General features: G+C 46.8%; 1 protein-coding gene across 3 annotated transcripts in view; it reads right to left on the bottom strand.

Moving 5' to 3' along the window:
* PDE4B (phosphodiesterase 4B) overlaps positions 1-19576 on the bottom strand; it is a 272125-nt gene that overhangs the window by 116826 nt on the left and 135723 nt on the right. The gene's annotated exons all lie outside the window — the stretch shown is intronic.

Below are 19576 nucleotides of genomic sequence, written 5' to 3' on the forward strand. Positions count from 1 at the left end.
AATATCAACAGGATTTTAGCTCACAATTGGGGAAAAACTAATTTCGGAAGGCGGAATAGGAGAACATGATTGTAATTGCGGAGAAGCTCTGGGCGAGGAATGGCGATGTGATTTCTAGACTCACACTGAGATGTTCGGGAGAGCGCTGATAAATGGGAGCTCGTATCATTGCTTTCTTTGCCAATGAGTCACTCAAGCAACTGGGAGAAGCAACTGGAATCATCATCACGTACGCAGTGCTGAGCCAAAGACAACAGCTAAGCAAACAAGGAGGGTCCCCGGCCGTACCGTGTGGGAGGAGGGGCCCGGGGACTACGCTAACCCCATAGCATTCCCGGGATGAAGCCATGACTCTGCAGTAGCTTTATTCTGTGGCATCTCAGATATCCGCAAGCGATGATCAGCCTGGACATATACAGTGCCTTGCAAAAGTATTCACCCCCCTTAACTTTTTTATTTTATTTTCATTTTGGTGCCTCACAACCTGGAATTAACATGGATTGTTTGAAGATTTGCATCATGTAATTTACAGAACATGCTTTTTTTTTTTTATTGTGAAGCAAACAACAAATAGGACAAAATAACAGAAAAAGTCAATGTGCATAACTATTCACCCCCCTAAAGTCAATACTTTGCAGAGCCACCTTTTGCGGCAACAACAGCCAGTGATGGCCGGTTCGCAGTGTACAGCAGTCACAGGGAGCAGGCAGCCCGATAAAGGCCCCCGGCGGCTGTTCTCGTAACTGCCTGCTCCCTGTGACTGCGTTTGATTTCAGACCGGCTCCCCGCACAGGTAAGAGCTTACCTGTGCAGCGCCGGACGAGTGAGTCTACCTTACTAAAGATGGCAGCCCGCGTGTGTTCGCTGGCGAACACTGCAAACTGACCATCACTGATCACAGCTCCGAGTCGCTTTGGTTACCTTAGGTCTCTGTGCTGCCTCTCTGATTAATGCCCTCCTTGCGCGATCCATGAGTTTTGGTGGGTGGCCGTCTCTTGGCAGGTTTGCTGTTGTGCCATGTTCTTTCCATTTGGTTATGATAGATTTGATGGCGCTCCTGGGGATCATCAAAGATTTGGATATTTTTTTTATAACCTAACCCTGACTTGTACTTCTCAACAACATTGTCCCTTAATTGTTTGGAGAGATCCTCGGTCTTCATGGCAGTGTTTGCTTAGTGATGCCTCTTGCTTAGGTGTTGTAGCCTCTGGGGCTTTTCAAAAATGACAGATCATGTGACACTTAGATTGCACACAGGTGACATCTTTTCACTAATTATGTGACTTCTGAAGGTAATTGGTTGCACCAGAGCTTTTTATGGGCTTCCTAACAAAGGGGGTGAATACATACACACAGGACAATTTTCTGTTTTCTATTTCTAAACAATAGTTTAAATTATATATTTTTCTTATTTCACTTCACCAACTTAGGCCTCCTGCACACGACTGTAGGTGTCCTGTTGCCGTATTGGAGACCGCATATGCGGATCCTCAATACACGGGCACCATTCCGTGTGCATTCCGCATCACAATGCGGACCCATTCACTTGAATGGGTCCGCAAATCCGGAAATGCAGAACGGAAGCACGGAAAGGAACCCTACGGAAGCCCTACGGAGTGCTTCTATGGGGTTCCGTTCCGCAAAAAGATAGAACTTGGTCTATCTTTTTGCGGAACGGGCGGATCACGGACCTATTCAAGTTTAATGGGTCTGGATACGTCCTGGAGGCCGCACTAACGTTCTCCATGCATTGGGGACTGCCAATTGCGGTCCCCAATGCACGGAACACATACCGTGTGCAGGAGGCCTTAGACTATTGTGTTCTGATCCATCACATAAAATTCAGATTAACAAAACATTTGACTTAAGGTTGTAATGTAACAAAACACGAAAAAAAATCCAAGGGGGGGGAGTTACTTTTGCAAGGCACTGTACAAATGGATAAATAACACATGACCCCTCGGATGTCCACACAGTTTCAATCAGAGAGGTTGTCACCTATTTTTTAGTCCCCTATATAAGAAGCATTCACTAATACAGTCAAGTAGTCCATACTGGTGTATGTGGTAAAGGAGCCATTGGATCCCCTAAAGCACTAGGACCTTCCAGTGACCGCTATCTCGGCACCACCAAATCTGCCTATAAGGATCTTAGGGTTGTCACGATACAAAAATTTTAATTTGATTTCAATACCATAAAAAAGTATTGTGATACTCGATACCACGCAATACTTTTTATGGTATCAAAATCTAATGTCATTGAGGCCGGGTTTGTGATACGGCCGGCACCCGCTGCCATTTGTATTTAATTGTATTCATTGGTGGCGCAGTGGCCACAGCCCCTCCCCTCCCCCTCAGTACTAACCTCTCACTGGTGACAGTGGCGGCCGGGTGACAGCCGGGAGGGAGGGACACCCTCCTTTTCCACTGTGCCAACTCAGGAGAACATGGTGCGCGCTGAGCGCGGCGCGTGCCATGTTCTCTAACTGTAGTGCAGCCTAGTATCGGAAACTAACAAATCCCGGTATCGTATCGATTTTAGGTGGAAAAGTTCGATACTCGGTGCAACCATAGATCTCTTTCTATAAAAATATGAATGTCACTGGGTAAAGTCCATCCTCAACCACTAAGGCCTCTTTCACACGGGCGTCAGTTTTTTTGCCCGGATAAGAACCCGGTGCGTTGCGGGAAAATGCGTGATTTTTCCGTGCGAGTGCAAAACATTGTCATGCGTTGCACTCGCGTGAGAAAAAGAAGTTCGGGCTTGGGATTGATGTTCTGAAGATTGTATTATTTTCCCTTATAACATGGTTATAAGGGAAAATAATAGCATTCTGAATACAGAATGCATAGTAAAACAGCGCTAGAGGGGTTAAAAATTTTTTAAAAAAAATTTAACTCACCTTAGTCCACTTGATCGCGAAGCCGGCATCTCCTTGTGTCTTCTCTGCGCTGAACAGGACCTGGGGTGAGCTGCTGCATTAAATACCGGTTAAGGACCTTTGATGACGTCACTACGGTCATCACATGGTCTTTTACCATGGTGAATCACCATGGTAAAAGATCATGTGACGTACCATGTGATGACCGGAGTGACGTCATCAAAGGTCCTTAACCGGTATTTAATGCAGCAGCTCACCCCAGGTCCTGTTCATCAGCAGAGGAGACACAAGGAGATGCCGGCTTCAAGTGGACTAAGGTGAGTTAAATTATTTTTTATTTTATTTTTTAACCCCTCTAGCGCTGTTTTACTATGCATTCTGTATTCAGAATGCTATTATTTTCCCTTATAACCATGTTATAAGGGAAAATAATACAATCTTCAGAACATCAATCCCAAGCCCGAACTTCTGTGAAGAAGTTCGGGTTTGGGTACCAAACATGCGCGATTTTTCTCACGCGAGTGCAACGCATGACAATGTTTTGCACTCGCGCGGAAAAATCGTGCATTTTCCCGCAACGCACCCGGCTCTTATCCGGGCAAAAAAACTGACGCCCATGTGAAAGAGGCCTAAAAGTTTTGTTTCCACAAATTTTCACATGATATGATGGCTCTCACTCAGAATATAATCCAAGTGTCGGTCATTATGACACTTCTTTTTTATTCTCCTGTACATCACAAAGCCAGTGAGTCAGTCTGTACTTGCAAGTGTGAACAAATAGGGTGTAATAATAGATCATTTATACATGGTTGTCATGTCTTCTACATCAGCACATGCTCTAATTAAGCAATTAAACTCTACACGGCAGACATTCATTTTGCTTCAGGTGAAGTGAGAAGAACAGAGCGTGGGCGGTGTGAGATGGGCCCTTCTAGTTACGGTGCAGGCGCTGCGTCTGAACACTGATCGTGGTGATTGTAGATTGGTTTGCAACCGTTTTCAATGCAGCACCCCTGCAGGAAATACTAAGTATTACACCCCGTCCCTATGCAATTCTTTCACACTACACTAATGGGGTCATTTATCAAACTGGCCTATAGCAACCAATCAGATTCCACCTTTTATTTTTGAAAGCTCCCTTGAAAAATGAAAGGTGAAATCTGATTGGCTTCTATGGGCAACTAAGCCAGATCTACTTTACACCAGTTTCATAAATTACCACATAAGTATCTTCTGTAACCACTGTGCTTCTAAGGCTGCTTTCACACTAGCGTTCGCTGGTCCGCTCGTGAGCTCCGTTTGAAGGGGCTCACGAGCGGACCCGAACGCAGCCGTCCAGCCCTGATGCAGTCTGAATGGAGCGGATCCGCTCAGACTGCATCAGTCTGGCGGCGTTCAGCCTCCGCTCCGCTCGCCTCCGCACGGACAGGCGGACAGCTGAACGCTGCTTGCAGCGTTCGGGTGTCCGCCTGGCCGTGCGGAGGCGTGCGGATCCGTCCAGACTTACAATGTAAGTCAATGGGGACGGATCCGTTTGAAGATGCCACAATATGGCTCAATCTTCAAGCGGATCCGTCCCCCATTGACTTTACATTGAAAGTCTGAACGGATCCGCGCAGGCTACTTGCACACTTGCGAATTTTTTTAAAGTTATTAATGCAGACGGATCCGTACTGAACGGAGCCTCCGTCTGCATTAATATGATCGGATCCGTTCAGAACGGATCTGATCAAGCGCAAGTGTGAAAGTAGCCTAAGAGACCATCTACATAATATTTAAGGGTTGGCAGTAAACAGACCCCCAGGGGGGCAGCACTTGCTATTTCTCCACGTGTAAAAAAGAAGCATAAAAAAAAAACGTGGAATCGGTGCCGATTCTCCCATTGAGATGAATGGGAAGCTGAAAAAAAAACACTCAGTACGTGTCTGCGCGTGTGCTGCGCATTTTTAAAAAAAATTAATCCACAACAAAAAACAAAAACAAAATGAAAATGCACCATTGCATTGAAGTAAACTCCCATAGGTGAAAAAAAAAAGTTTGGAAAAACTAATTTAGGCTACTTTCAGGCTGGGTTCACACCTGAGCGTTCCTACGCGCTGTAAAACGCTCAACAAGGAGAAACCAATGATTCCCTATGGGAATGGTTCTCACCTGGGCGTTTTACAGCGCGTACGATCGCGCTGTAAAATGCCTGACGCCCCAAGAAGTACATGAGCTTCTTTGGGGCGTCTTGTCGCGCGTTCCCGTACATAGACTTTCGGGAACGCGCGACAATGGGCGTTCGCTTGTGTCTGTATGCGCGATTGCAAACGCCGGTACAATCGCGCATACAGAGCGCTCCTTTCAGAACGCTCAGGTGTGAAACCAGCGTTACACTTGCGGCAGAGGATTCCGGCAGGCAGTTCCATAATGTGGACAATAATAGGACATGTTCTATCTTTTTGCGGAACTTAAATACGGACATGCGGAAACGGAAAGCACACAGAGTAACTATCGCCGGAACGGTCTGCCGGATCCGTCAAAATGTATGCAAACTGATGGAGTTTGTCAGACGGATCAGGATCCTGATCCGTATGACAAATGCATTGAAATGCCGAATCCGCCTCTCCGATGTCATCCAGAAAAACGGACCCAGCATTTCTTTTTTTTTTTGCGGTCTGAGCATGCACAGACCATAATGCCGGATCCGTTGCATTAATGCATTTCAATGGGTAAAAATGACGGATGCGGCATTCCGGCAAGTGTTCCGGAATTTTGGACTGAGATAAAACCGTAGCATGCTGCGGTATTATCTCCGACCTGAAAAGGTAAAAAGACTGAACTGAAGACATCCTGATACATCCTGAACGGATTACTCTCCATTCAGAATGCATGGGGATAAAACTGATCAGTTCTTTTACCGGTATAGAGCCCCTAGGACGGAACTCAGCGCCGGAAAAGAAAAACGCTAGTGTGAAATATACTTGATCTGGAGGCTTCAGGGAACAAGGCGATTCAGGCCTCTTGCACACGACCGTATGTATTTTGCTGTCCGCAAAAATCGGATCCGCATAAAAAAAAAAAACAGATGACATCCGTGTGCATTCCGTATTTTACGGAACGGGACAGCTGGCCCTTCATAGAATAGTACTATCCTTGTCCGTAATGTAGACAATAATAGGACATGTTCTATCTTTTTGCCGGAACTTAAATCCGGACATGCGGAAACGGAATGCACACAGAGTAACTTCAGTTTTTTTTTTTGCGGACCCATTGAAATGAATGGTTCTGTATACGGTCCGCAAAAAAACCAAAAACGAAACGGAACACAAAAAGAAAATACGTTCATGTGCATGAGGCCTTAACCAGATTTCACGGGTACACCAAACATTTAGGGCTCATGCACACGGCAGTAAGTGTTTTGCGGTCCGAAACTCGCAGACCTTCAAAACATATACCAGCTGAGTGCATGCTGCCATTTTTTTTTTTTTTTTACTGCTGCAGAAATGTCCTAACCTTGTCCACAAAACAGACAAGAATAGGACATGTTCTAGTTTTTTGTGGGGCCGCGGAACAGACCTACGGATGCGGACACCTGTGCACATCTTTTGCAGCCCCACTGAGATGAATGGGTCGCTTTCCGATCTGCTTTTTTTTAACCAAAATTACGTCCGTGTGCACGAGCCCTCAGGGCATTTCCACATGCACTGGAATTACTCAGATTTTATGTCCAAATCAGCGGAGGAATACAGTAGCAGTGATGGCGTTAAGATTTTAACAAACTGACCTGCTGTGCGGTTTTTACATTTGACGCCGATAGGTTGTCTTTTTGTTCTACATTTTTACTCTCAGAGTTCAATGATTCAAAAGTTTGCTGTGGATTTCCCCTGTACAGAAAATAATTTAACTTCTAAAAAAAAAAAGCTGTATATTCCCCCAGAAACCCCAAGGTGCTCTCAAGGTGACATTTTTATGGTCCCTTCTTTTTTTTTGCTGTCTCAACACGTGGCTCCTGCAGCAGTCAGAGGGGTCGACGTGTCATCGCTAGAGACTGGGAAACAGTGACCAATGGGGCAGCAGGAAACGTCCCCACAGGAGCGCCAGGACATTTGTAGGTGAGTGTACTGCACCAGGGCATAACTGTAAGTGCATGGCGGGTACAGAGCGGGTTCATGAGCTGAGCATGCTCCATACACAGCGGGTATCAGCTGCCAGTTGGGACAACGTAGAACATGTAATTGCAAAAATGCAGGAAAGCAGGCCATTCAGTCCAGCCCGCATCTCCTACCACTGCCCCGCGGTTTAGGGCTCATGCACATGGCTGTAGCTGATTTTATGGTCCGCAAAACACGGATACCGGCTGTGTGATTCCGCATTCTGCCCTCTGTAGAACTGTCCTATCCTTGTCTGCAAAACGGACAAGAATAGGACATGTTCTATTATTTTGCGGGGCCACGGAACATATATACGGATGCAGACACTACATGGTGTGCTGTCCGCATCTTTTGTGGCCCCATTGAAGTGATTGGGGACGCATCCGACCCACAAAATATGTGGATTGAAGAGGATCAATAATACGGTCGTGTGCATGACCCCCTACCCGGAATGTATAGTAGATCTGCCAAGTAGCACTTCTACAGTGGACATGCACACCGTGTGCTGGCTTTTCCGTGCATTGGGGACCTCAATTTGCGGTCCCCAATGCACGGCAGCATCCGTGCAGCTGCCGCAGACAGATCCAGACCCTTTCAACTTAAATGGGTCCTTAATCTGTCTGCACCGCAAAAAAGTAGTGCATGCACTACTTTTTTGCGGTGCGGAGGCACCTACAGTAAACCCACGGAAGCACTCCGTAGTGCTTCCTTGGGCTTCCGGTCCGTGCCTCCGTTCCGCATCTCCCGGATCGCGGACACATTCAAGTGAACGGGTCCATGATCCGGGCTGCACATGGCGATACGGCAACGGCCGGCCCACGTTCGTGGGCATGAGCCCTAAATGACATGTATTGGTATCGAGGTGTTAGGCCTCATGCACACGACAGTATTTTTTCACGGTCCGCAAAACGGGGTTCCGTTGTTCCGTGATCCGTGTCAGTTTTTTCTTCCGTGTGTCTTCCTTGATTTTTGGAGGATCACCAGACCAGAAAAGTGAAAAAAAAATCTAACTCAAGTTTGCCTTGAAAATGATAGGAAAAAAACGGACACGGATCACGGACGCGGATGACAATCTTGTGTGCCTCCGTGTTTTTTTCACGGACCCATTGACTTGAATGGGTCCGCAAACCGTTGTCCGTCAAAAAAATAGGACAGGTCATATTTTTTTGACGGACAAGAAACACGGATCACGGACGCGGACGTCAAACGGTGCATTTTACGAGTTTTCAACGGACCCATTGAAAGTCAATGGGTCCGCAGAAAATCACGGAAAATGGAACAACGGACACGGATGCACACAACGGTCGTGTGCATGAGGCCTTAATGAGATAATCAAACTCGCAGCAGGACACCACTGTGCATTCTAATCAGACACGAGATCCATCAGCAGAAGATTGCTGATGGTTTCCAGCCAGATTGATAAGGAATGAAGTTACAATACGAAACGCAGCTTCACCTTCATATCATTGTCACTCCCATGCAGCGCGAGCAGCCGCCAAAGAGCAAAACACTTCGGCTAATTCTTACAAAGATTTTGCAATACAGGAAAAGTTATGCAAGTGAGATCTCACTCCATCGCTAAGAGGCTAAACAGAACGAGAGGAACAGGGAAATCCCTGCATGTCGTTCAGTAGCAAACACACAGAATCGGCTTGTAACCTGCCAGGAAACAGCGAGGCATCTGTGCTCACTGGGGGGAATGAGTCAGGCAGAGATACGTAATATGGCTGCACTCAGGAGACCTATTCCTGCAGGCAGGGCTCAGTCTGGAGCAGATGTGCTACGCTGCACGCTCACTTTTATTGGGGAATTGTTTGCGAGGAAGACATTTATCCAGATTTAAAGGAATACTCCAGATGCTTGACCTGAAGGGTTAACTTTTGGACCCCAATGCAAAATCCGTAACAGGGACTTTTTTCCTATCATGCGCCATTTATAACCTTGGGGGTTTTCCTACGAGGCAGAGGTACCCGAGTATCAGACTTGGTGGGACCCAGGAGTTCATTTTTATGTGGCAGGAGTTCCCCCTAATAATAATACAGCACATGGGGCTGCGGAGTGTTTGCGCTCTATAATACGCTGTAATGGTTTAGTGTGTATTTTCTTATTACAGTGATTTCTACCCAGGCTCGGACTGGCCCACAGGGGTACAGGGGAATCCCCCGGTGGGCCCCAGAGCAAGGTGGGCCCTTAGTCTCCAACCCCCTGCACAACTGGCCCATAACACAGTAGACTTACTGCACTACATACATATATTCAATGTACAGCACCTCAACCAGCCTATGTTCATATAAAAATACTTGTTAGATTATTTATTATATTTGAATGTATCCGTACGGTGGGCCCCCAAAATAAATTTTACTGGTGGTCCCTAGGTACCCCAGTCCGACACTGTTTCTACCACACCGCGGACATTGCACACCACAGTAACGCGCAGCCCTCGGCTCCTGGCGCTTTATCGTGATTTAATACTAGAGGAACACAAGATATTTTATTAGCAGTTGTAGCTTTTGATAAAATGATCCTAAGGAAATATTTCTTCCGATTTGCCATTAATATGTCTGATAGATTAATGTCTCTGTAATCGGCTGCAGTTTCCGTCTTTCTGCGGCTCATAATGCGTTCCTGCTTTATCTTTATGGGAGTCCTCTGAGGCTGGTTCTAGATGGCGGCATGTTCTACAATGTGCAATATCAGCACAGCATGCTACAGTCATCTAGGGGCCTCCACATGTGTATGGCACTATTATGTATTGCACTGTATTATATAGGTGCTGTATGATACTTTTATGGTACTGGTTCTGCAGACACTGTATGGCAGTATTATATGAATGCTGTGCGGTACTGACACTGTTATGGAGACATGTATAGGGGGCACACTCTCTTCAGACCCCCCGCTGCTCTTTCAGTCTCCTGATTCTGCAAAACGTCTTGACTTTCCCCCCAGAACAAAGTATCTGAACTCCGTTTCCTTAAATAAAATGCAGATTATTGCCGGCAGCGCAGAGTTCAGTGGAAGATCTTGTCTGTTAACACCGTCAGAAACTAATTAGCTCAAATCCTACAGAAACTTCACAAAATGTTGAAAAAAACTGAGCCTTGACTGTCTTCGTGACGACGTGATAATTAATTCTTCCAGAGCTGCGCTCCCAAAACACATCCACCTGTCATCCTAGGTGCTCAGTGACGCTGGCTGACAGTGTGCCTACAGAGCGTCTCCCCCTAAAAAATGTAAACAGACCCTCGTCTTTTTATGTCAGTCTTTTAAAAAAAAACATCTGTTTCTGGGAAAGCTGGGCGACAACCAACATGGCTGCCATTACAGCTCCTATAGGGTCTCCCAGCTTTTCCAGAACACTGATCGGCGACATTGCTACAATGTATCCCCCCCGCCCAGGATTCATTAAACTGTCTCCCAGCTTTTCCACAACACTGAGTGGTGAAATTACTACAATGTATCCCCCCCGCTCCGGATTCATGAGGCCGTCACCCAGCTTTTCCACAGCACTGAGTGGTGAAATTGCTACAATGTATCCCCCCCCCCCCCCCCGCTCCGGATTCATGAGGCCGTTACCCAGCTTTTCCACAGCACTGAGTGGTGAAATTGCTACAATGTGTCCCCCCCGCTCAGGATTCATTAAACTGTCTCCCAGCTTTTCCACAGCACTGAGTGGTGAAATTACTACAATGTATCCCCCCCGCCCGCTCTGGATTCATGAGGCCGTTACCCAGCTTTTCCACAGAACTGAGTGGTGAAATTGCTACAATGTATCCCCCCCGCTCAGGATTAATTAAACTGTCTCCCAGCTTTTCCACAGCACTGAGTGGTGAAATTGCTACAATGTATCCCCCCGCTCCGGATTCATGAGGCCGTCACCCAGCTTTTCCACAGCAGTGATTGGTAAACTTGCTATAATGTATCCCTCCGCTCCAGATTCATGGTACTATAGAGATGAACAGTTTGGTTGTCACCCAACTTTTCCAGAAACGGATATAAAGAAGAGATAATACCATGATAGAAGAGGACGACTTATTGAATAGTATTTATTGCTCAGCTTCATTTTACCTTTGCAGGGTTGGGGGCAATGGACGGCGCTAATGATGGGGGTGAAGTATGAGAAATCGTGGCTGTCCCAGTGCAAATGAAGCCTCGGTTTCCCTCGGTCTGGCATCGTCTGTGTGCAGGTTTACTGGAGTCACGGGCCTGGTTAGAAACCTCCCAATGACGTCAATAGGGCAGAGAAATTAGAACGAAGCGAGACAGCTGCAGTGCACCCAGTCCGCTGAGGCTCACAGGGTGACATGCGAGACACAGACCATCCGGCCTAACCCCACAGCTCTGCTTCCTCATCCTGGAGCCTGGGCTGAAATCTTCTTCCATGAGCCTCACAAAACGCAATTAAAATCATGCCTAATCTGCAGAAAGGCTTTACGTAAAGGCTGTATTGTCCGCTTACGGCCCCGGCGCTGCAGAGGGATCGTACCTGAGACTCGGATTACTCTGTAAACATGAATAATATTAACATTTTCTCATGGCGTTCATGATGCTACCTTCTTAAAGGCAGAATCTGGAGGCGAGCTGCCTGTTTTTGTTAACTAGGACCCGTCACATGTCTACTTCAGTAAATGTATTCCCAATGAGAACAATTCTGGAGCTAACCTTGCATTGTGCTGTCCTCTGCTATCCCTACTGTAAATGCATGAATACATTTGACAACTGGGTGTTACCCTTCTTTTTGTCAAAAAGGTGTTGTCCCTACAAAGTCTGACAGTGTCCAACCGTCGCTGTCTAGGAACACACCCTACTGACAAGGGGAATAGTTGTGTCCAGTTGTCAATGTAATTGTAGTCCAACATTTCTTGTAGGAATAACAGAGGGGAGGGAATAGTAACAACCAATTGTTAATTTAGGCTATGTACAAACCTGCATTGGAGATTCCGTCAGAAGCCTCAATCGCAGATTAGTAAGGCCTCTTACACACGACCGTTGTGGTTCCGTTCCGTGCATTGGGGACCGCAATTTGTGGTCCCCAATGCACGGGCAACGTCCATGCAGTGGCCAGGACGAATCCAGACCCATTCAAGTTCTATTTTTTTGCGGAACGGAAGCACAGATCGGAACCCCACGGAAGCACTACGAAGTGCTTTTGTGGGGTTCCGTTACGTGCTTCCGTTTCGCTCCGGATTTGCGGACCCATTAAAGTGAATGGGCCTGCATCACTAATGCGGAATGCACACGGCCGGTGCCCCGTGTATTGTGGAACCGCAATACGGCCACGGGAGCACAACGGCCGTGTGCAAGAGGCCTAAGTCATCAGGGCTGTTGACGGCACTATTAGTATACAGCACTACCATGTGTTTTAATTTATGAATGGAAACAACAACACAGATATGAACAGAGCCTAAATGATACATTTCCAGGGGGAATAACAAAGGAATGGCAGAATTCTAAGAAAATAAGACAAAAAGGGACATTATTACCTTAGGACACGGCACAGGCGTCGCACCAGGAAGCCCCTGTCCTCTCTGCAGGAATGGAGAAAGAAAATGGCCACACACAGTTTCTGCCAGTACTACAAAAGAGATAAGCGGCAACAGAGATGCTGGAGGCTGTTCATTGTAGCCACAGCCCATCTAGGGCAAACTGTTATATGTTAAAGGGGCTGTACCAAGTTTTAGACTTATCGGTCCAACCCCAACATGAGAACAGGGTCCTGTGTCTCCCCATATGAATGAATCGGAGGTCAGGCATGGGCGCCGCTGCTCCATTCATCTCTATGGAACTGCTGAAAAGAGGCCGAGTACAGTGTACAGCGCTGTGTAGTCTCTGGACGTCCCATAGAGATGAATGACGCAGCAGAGTGCACGCCTGAGACAAAGGACCCCTGTGAAGGTGTGTGGGGGGGGGGGGGGTGATAAGAGTCTTATCCCCTTATCTCGTGGATAGGGGGTAACTTTAAAACTTGGCAAACACCCTTTAAGCAGCTTCCAGGAACCTGTATTGCAGCTTATCTTAGGGGAAAATAACAGAGATGGGACACATCGGGAGGCGGCTGGGACATCCCCAAAGATGTGACACTATCAGCGGATCCTCTCTACATCCCTACAGACAGGTAGAATCACAACAACGTGCCTTCTGTGCCAAGGGGAAAGCACTCTCTGCCAACATGACAGCCCTCATATACCCTAGGGCAGTGATGGCGAACCTCCGGCACTCCAGCTGTGGTGAAACTACGACTCCTAGCATTCTCCATTCATTTCTGTGGAGTTTCTGTGAAAACAGCCAAGCAAGTGTGCATCTTGGGAGTTGTAGTTTTACCACAGCTGGAGTCCCAGAGGTTATCCATCTCAGACCTAGTGGCTACCAGTAAGGGTCTGCTTGTGTCCAGTATGGCAATTCAATCCCATAAAATAAAGAAGGCTGCAATACCACACACAACCTCTGGACAGTTGTAGCGCTGTTTCTAGGACAAAGCAGGCACGTTGTTTTTCAAATCTGTCCTTGAACGTTTCTACTGATTTTTATAGAGGGCACAGCCCGTTGTGAAAAGACTATTAAAGCATGGCAAGATCTTTTATGGGCGGCTCTTCCAAAACATACTGCTGAGAAAGTGCAGGTGTCAGCGCAGGAATCAGTGCAGGTGTCAGCGCAGGCGTCAGTGCAGGAGTTCCTGCAGGCATCGGCGCAGGAGTCAGTGCAGGCGTCGGCGCAGGAGTCAGTGCAGGCGTCGGCGCAGGAGTCAGTGCAGGCATCGGCGCAGGAGTCAGTGCAGGCATCGGCGCAGGAGTCAGTGCAGGCATCGGCGCAGGAGTCAGTGCAGGCGTCGGCGCAGGAGTCAGTGCAGGAGTCAGTGCAGGCATCGGCGCAGGCGTCGGCGCAGGAGTCAGTGCAGGCGTCGGCGCAGGAGTCAGTGCAGGCATCAGCGCAGGAGTCAGTGCAGGCATCAGCGCAGGCGTCCTGTCAGCATTTGGACTGAAGGAAGCGGATGCATTCAGTTGTGCTGCACTTTTGTGTATTTTGTGCTCCATGTGGCTCATAGAAATAAACAGATCTTATCTGTCCAGTCCTCAGGGATCCCAAAACAGTGAACTGCAGCAATCAGTCAGAGGACCACCGTAGCAGCGATCAGAGGACCACCATAGCAGCGATCAGAGGACCACCATAGCAGCGATCAGAGGACCACCATAGCAGCGATCAGAGGACCACCGTAGCAGGCTTCCTCAGAGAAGCTCTAAAGGAGTTGAGCAAGGGTTTTCACTGAGCTGACGCCAGCCATTTGTTTGCTTGATTTCACCAAACAGACGTCACATTCACACAATGTACACAGTAAGCGAGCGCACAATACACAGAGGAATACCTAAATGAGGAGGGGGGGGGGGGGGGGGTAAGGTGGCCTTAAAAGCTCTTGGAATTTTTCCATTATTAATTTTTTTCAATGCATTCTAGGGTTCTGGACCGCCATCCTATAATCCAGAAATGCTGATAGTTCAGGGCTTTAATGCAGAGACCAGGGGCAGAAGACTTGTTAAATACAATCATCTACGCTTCTATATGGATCAGATGAAAAATTGACATTCAGACGCTGTATGGTATTACTATTTGGACACTGAACAGTGGTTTACTATGTACTGTAAATACTACTATATTTGCACACATTATGGTCCTGATTTTTGGCATTATTTGATCACTGTATGGCGCTGTCATCTTGTATGGCATTGCTAATTGGGCACTGTGTGGCAATTTTCTATTTGGACATTACCTGTAATTTAGACACTATGGGGGTCATTTACCAACAGCATTATGCCAGTTTTTGGCGTAAAAAAGCCACAGGCCCCCTTTTAATGACTTTTTAACACCCATGTGACACAATTTAATTGCATGCTGCATTTTTACGGCGTCCTTGCCACTTGGGATGGTTGGTAGCCAGTTGGGGCCTGGCCATCGGTCACAGCTAATTCATTAACATTTGCACCTAGAAACAGGCTGAAAAGTGGAGTGAAAACTACTACAGTCAGGGGCCGGAGCGCCTAATGTATATCGAGATCTGCACCAATATTTTTACGACGTGTCCACTGCGAGGGGGCGCGTTGGAGACCATGCCAGAGCTCCAGCCCTGGCAAATTTACTTAAATTTATGCTTGGAAAGAGGCATACATTTAAGCAAAAACCTACGCCAGTCAGGGACTGGTATAGTTTTTACACCAGGCACAAGGACTGCCACAGATGTACCTAATTTATGACGAGTCGCACACCTCGTAATGAATTAGATGAATCCAACGACAGCGCAAGGGGGAAACAAAGGGCGATCTTAGTAATTGCGCCCCATTGTGCTTATTACTTTCACTCCATATTTATCACTATCAAGTTTTTTAAGTCTTGCTCCAGCAGTGGAGTATCATTTAAAGGCAAAAGGGGGTCATTTACTAAAGACCGGCATTACACAGGCCAGTCTTAGCAAAAACTCCTCTGGAGGAAGATCCAGCCACATTTTTTAAGATGTGCAAACATTTGCCGCTTCTTCTGCTCTCTGCGCACCAGAAACTGAAATCTTCTCCATCTTGGAGCCGGAGTAGATTTCTGTTATTATTTTTTGCATATTTCCTGGTGTAAATTTGTGTGCGGTGGCTTCGGCCCTTCCACCAAGTGGCAAGAGCAGAAGAAAACACAAAAAGGTCACAGAAATGTTGTGCAAAGTCCCTTTACCATCATATTTTGAGAGTTTTTAATGCCACAAAATTGGCATAAAGCTTTAGTAACTGACCCCCAAAAATGTTAGGTTTAAAGATGCGCCATACGTTACAAACAACACGTGATGTTTAATAAATTTCCCGTAAAGTTCGTCAGTGCAGACTCGCGCGAGACTGCCTTCAGATGATACCCTCATGATTTATTCCTCCTATAAATACATCAGGCACGAAAACATAAGCGCAGAAGAACATCAGGACAACACTTGATGCAGCGGGAAAAAATGTCTGCATTTAAGGCCTTGCGCAGACGACCGTATTTTCAATCTGTTTTCTATCCAAATTTTTTGCACACTGACCCATTGATTTCCAGGGGGACACGCACACGTTGGTGCTTTTCGCGGATCTGTTTTTTGTTTCCACAGATTATACAACACTAATCCTATTCCGATGGGAGTGAGAAAAAGAAATGTAACGCATCTGTATTTTGTGGACTGAAGTACGTACACGGCCGTGGGCAGGAGGACTGACTCATCACTGCACATTTATTCACCTAATGCAGATGGCCCATTCCTTTTATAGGGGTGCCGTGTTAGGCTAGGTCTACACAACGACATTTGTCGCGCGACAATTTTTATAATGATAGTCCATGGTGTCGCACTGTGACGCGACAGTCGCAGAAAGATCCATTCGGGATGGATTTTTCTGCGACTGTCGCAGCATGTCGCATTGTAACACCATAGACTATCATTATAAAAATTGGCGTGCAACATTGGTGCAACAAAAGTCGTCATGTAGACCTAGCCTAATGCTTCATTTCTGCCGCACCATTTCCTCCCATGACACCTGCTATGAAATCCAAGTGTCTCAGGTGTCAGTGAAACCCCTCAGCGTGAATGGCCGGTATGAGATTTTCCTTTTCCATCATTTCCAGGTTACTAAACCTCCTGTCCAGACATGGAGAACTCTCTGCACGGTTCCCCCGGGGATGGGGGCAGCAGCGTCTCCAGGATTACTAGTTTGAAGTTCACCTGTAAGCGGACACTTGCCCTCCATTCAGGTCTTACGAGCCTCTCCTATGTTGTCATGGTCGTCATGGTGATATGTAATATGTAGTCATTATATAGACTATGTGACCACACGCGTTGCTAAATCACAACAAATATTACGAAACGCGTCAGCGAGTGATGGAGTGGAAGAATGAATGTCTATTTGAGATCTACTTCGTTTAGTGTGTACAGTACCTGACCACGTAGACGGGGCCATGCACTGGGAGCTTCACTGGGAAGTTTTGCACAGTGGTGTCACTGGTTCCCAAGTATATGTCAATCAAACCACTACCATGGTAGAACCAGGTGTAACGGCCCCTGTCCTGTAATATACTCCTGGAGCCTCAGCTGCTGGTCTACTCTTTTACTATTGATGACCTATCCTCAGAATAGGCCATCAAAATGTAATGGGCAGGGGGTCCAACACCTTGCTCCCCTCCAATCAGCTGTTTCAGAGTAGCCCGATGTCGGAAGGCGGCGCTGGACGGATACAGCGCCCTCCATTGTGTAGTGGACGGTACTGTAGCGCTGCTCTGTTTGAGGTGACCAGCGCCGTGCTGTTTAGGGTTTTCCAGTATTTTTGGGGTATTCCCACTCACCTGAATTGGGAGCAGTAACCAGCAATGGACAGAGTTGAGTAGTTCAGGTGCCAGTTGCTAATGGGCGAGGGTTTGGGGTGTCGGACCCCTGCAGATCTGATATTGATGACCTATTCTAGGGATAGTTCATCTATTGTTAAATCCTGGAAAGCCCCTTAAGGGTCCATTCACGTGTCCGTAGTGTATTGCGGATCCACAATACACCCGGCCGGCACCCATATAGAACTGTGGACAATAATAGGACATGTTCTATTTTTTTTCGGGAGCCGCGGACCGGAAGATTGGGGACGCGCTCCGGAAATGCGGATGCGGAGAGCACATAGTTTGCTCTCTGCATCCATTCTGTCCCCATAGAGAATGAATGGGTCCGCACCCGTTCAGCACAATTGCGGACGTGTGAATGGAGCCTTAAGGGTAGGTCCACAACAGGACAGATGTGCTGCGAAAATCAGCAGTATTTTACAGTAGCCACACAGTGGATGAGATTTTTTTTTTTTTATATTTAAGCAGGAAAATCTGCACATGACTTGTGGTGTGGAATTTAAGGCTTGGTCTACAGGACGACATTTGTCGCACTAATGTCGCGCGACAATTTTTATAATGGCAGTCTATGGTGTCGCACTGCAACATGCTGCGACTGCGACACAACACATCTCGAATGGATTTTCTGCGACTGTTGCGTCGCAGTCGCAGCATGTTGCAGTGCGACACCATAGACTGCCATTATAAAAATTGTTGCGCGACATTGGTGCAACAAAATGTTGCGTTACAAATGTTGCAGTGTAGTTGTGCCCTGTCACGCGACTTATTGTCGTCGTGTAGACCTAGCCTAAATCTTCCATGCTCATTTATGTTGCAGGTTTCACTGTGGATTTCACTGTTTGCAATGGGGGTGAAATGAGCGGCAATCCTGTAACCCTTACGCTATGAATTCTGCCTGTAGAGTTCTGGCGGATAAGCTGCGGTTTTTCCGCAGTGGACCCGTCCTGTGTGGACATGCCCCTACATTGTTCTGTGTTATGTCCCCATCTTCTGGTTTTGCACTAGTGTCAGTCGTCAGACAATGGAGATGATTGTTTACCTCGACAACCAAAAGTCATTGTTTACCTCGACTTCTTAGGCTACTTTCACACTGGTGTTTTTGCTTTCCGTTTGTAAGGTCCGTTCAGGGCTCTCACAAGCGGTCCAAAACAGATCAGTTTTGCCCCTAATGCATTCTGAATGGATAAGGATCTGCTCAGAATGCATCAGTTTGCCTCTGTAATCCGTTTTGGAGACAGACACCAAAATGGGGCTTGCAGCATTTTGGTGTCCGCCTGACAATGCGGCGGCAAACAGATCCGTCCTTACACACAATGAAAGTCAATGGGGGTTTTCACTGACACAATCTGGCACGATACAAAACGGATCCGTCCCCTATTGACTTTCAATGGTGTTCAAGACGGATCCGTTTTGGCTATGTTACAGATAATACAAACGGATCCGTTTTGAACGGATGCAGACGGTTGTATTATCTGAACGGAAGCGTTTGTGCAGATCCATGACGGATCTGTACCAAACGCGAGTGTGAAAGTAGCCTTAATTATTTGCTCTAATGAACCTGAGGACTCTAATTGAGGCCCATGACGTCAGCGCAATTATAGATTTTAATTCTTCTTGTTTTTCTGCTTTGTCCATCTTTATCTTCGTCAATCACGAGAGGCTTTCAAAAGTGTGCTGCAGTGCTCGAGGTATCCTCCATGTAACTGCTTCTCACCCTGTGCAACTTTCCAATATGCTTTTTTATTTCAATTCCTCACCATTTTCAAGCTCTCTGCTTGCTGTTAATGAATGGGAACATTCCTATTTATATTAGGGAGACTGAAAACGTGTCCTTATGGTGCAGTTTGCTGTGCTTGTTACCAGCGAGAGCTGTGATACATTGTATCCGTCTAGTGTTATTTTTTATTCGCTATAAACTTTTGATTTACCTTTGACGGGGTTCAGCTGTCTGATCTGTTTGAACCTGTCTGATCCCTTGGAGAAAAGCGGTGCCATCTGTGTCTGGCATCCAGTGATCTCACTATGAAGAAACAACATGCCAAATTGACTAAATATGCGTATGTTTTGTGGTGGACAGGGCGGATAGCTGGCGTCAAACAATCATGTGACCAGGAAACTATGCATAGGCGCTTCAGGTGACAACTGTGTGACAACCATATGGTCTGTCAGCCATCCCTACCAATGTGAA

This window comes from Bufo gargarizans, chromosome 7 (genome assembly GCF_014858855.1).
Source record: "Bufo gargarizans isolate SCDJY-AF-19 chromosome 7, ASM1485885v1, whole genome shotgun sequence".
In the NCBI taxonomy this organism is placed as follows: domain Eukaryota; kingdom Metazoa; phylum Chordata; class Amphibia; order Anura; family Bufonidae; genus Bufo; species Bufo gargarizans.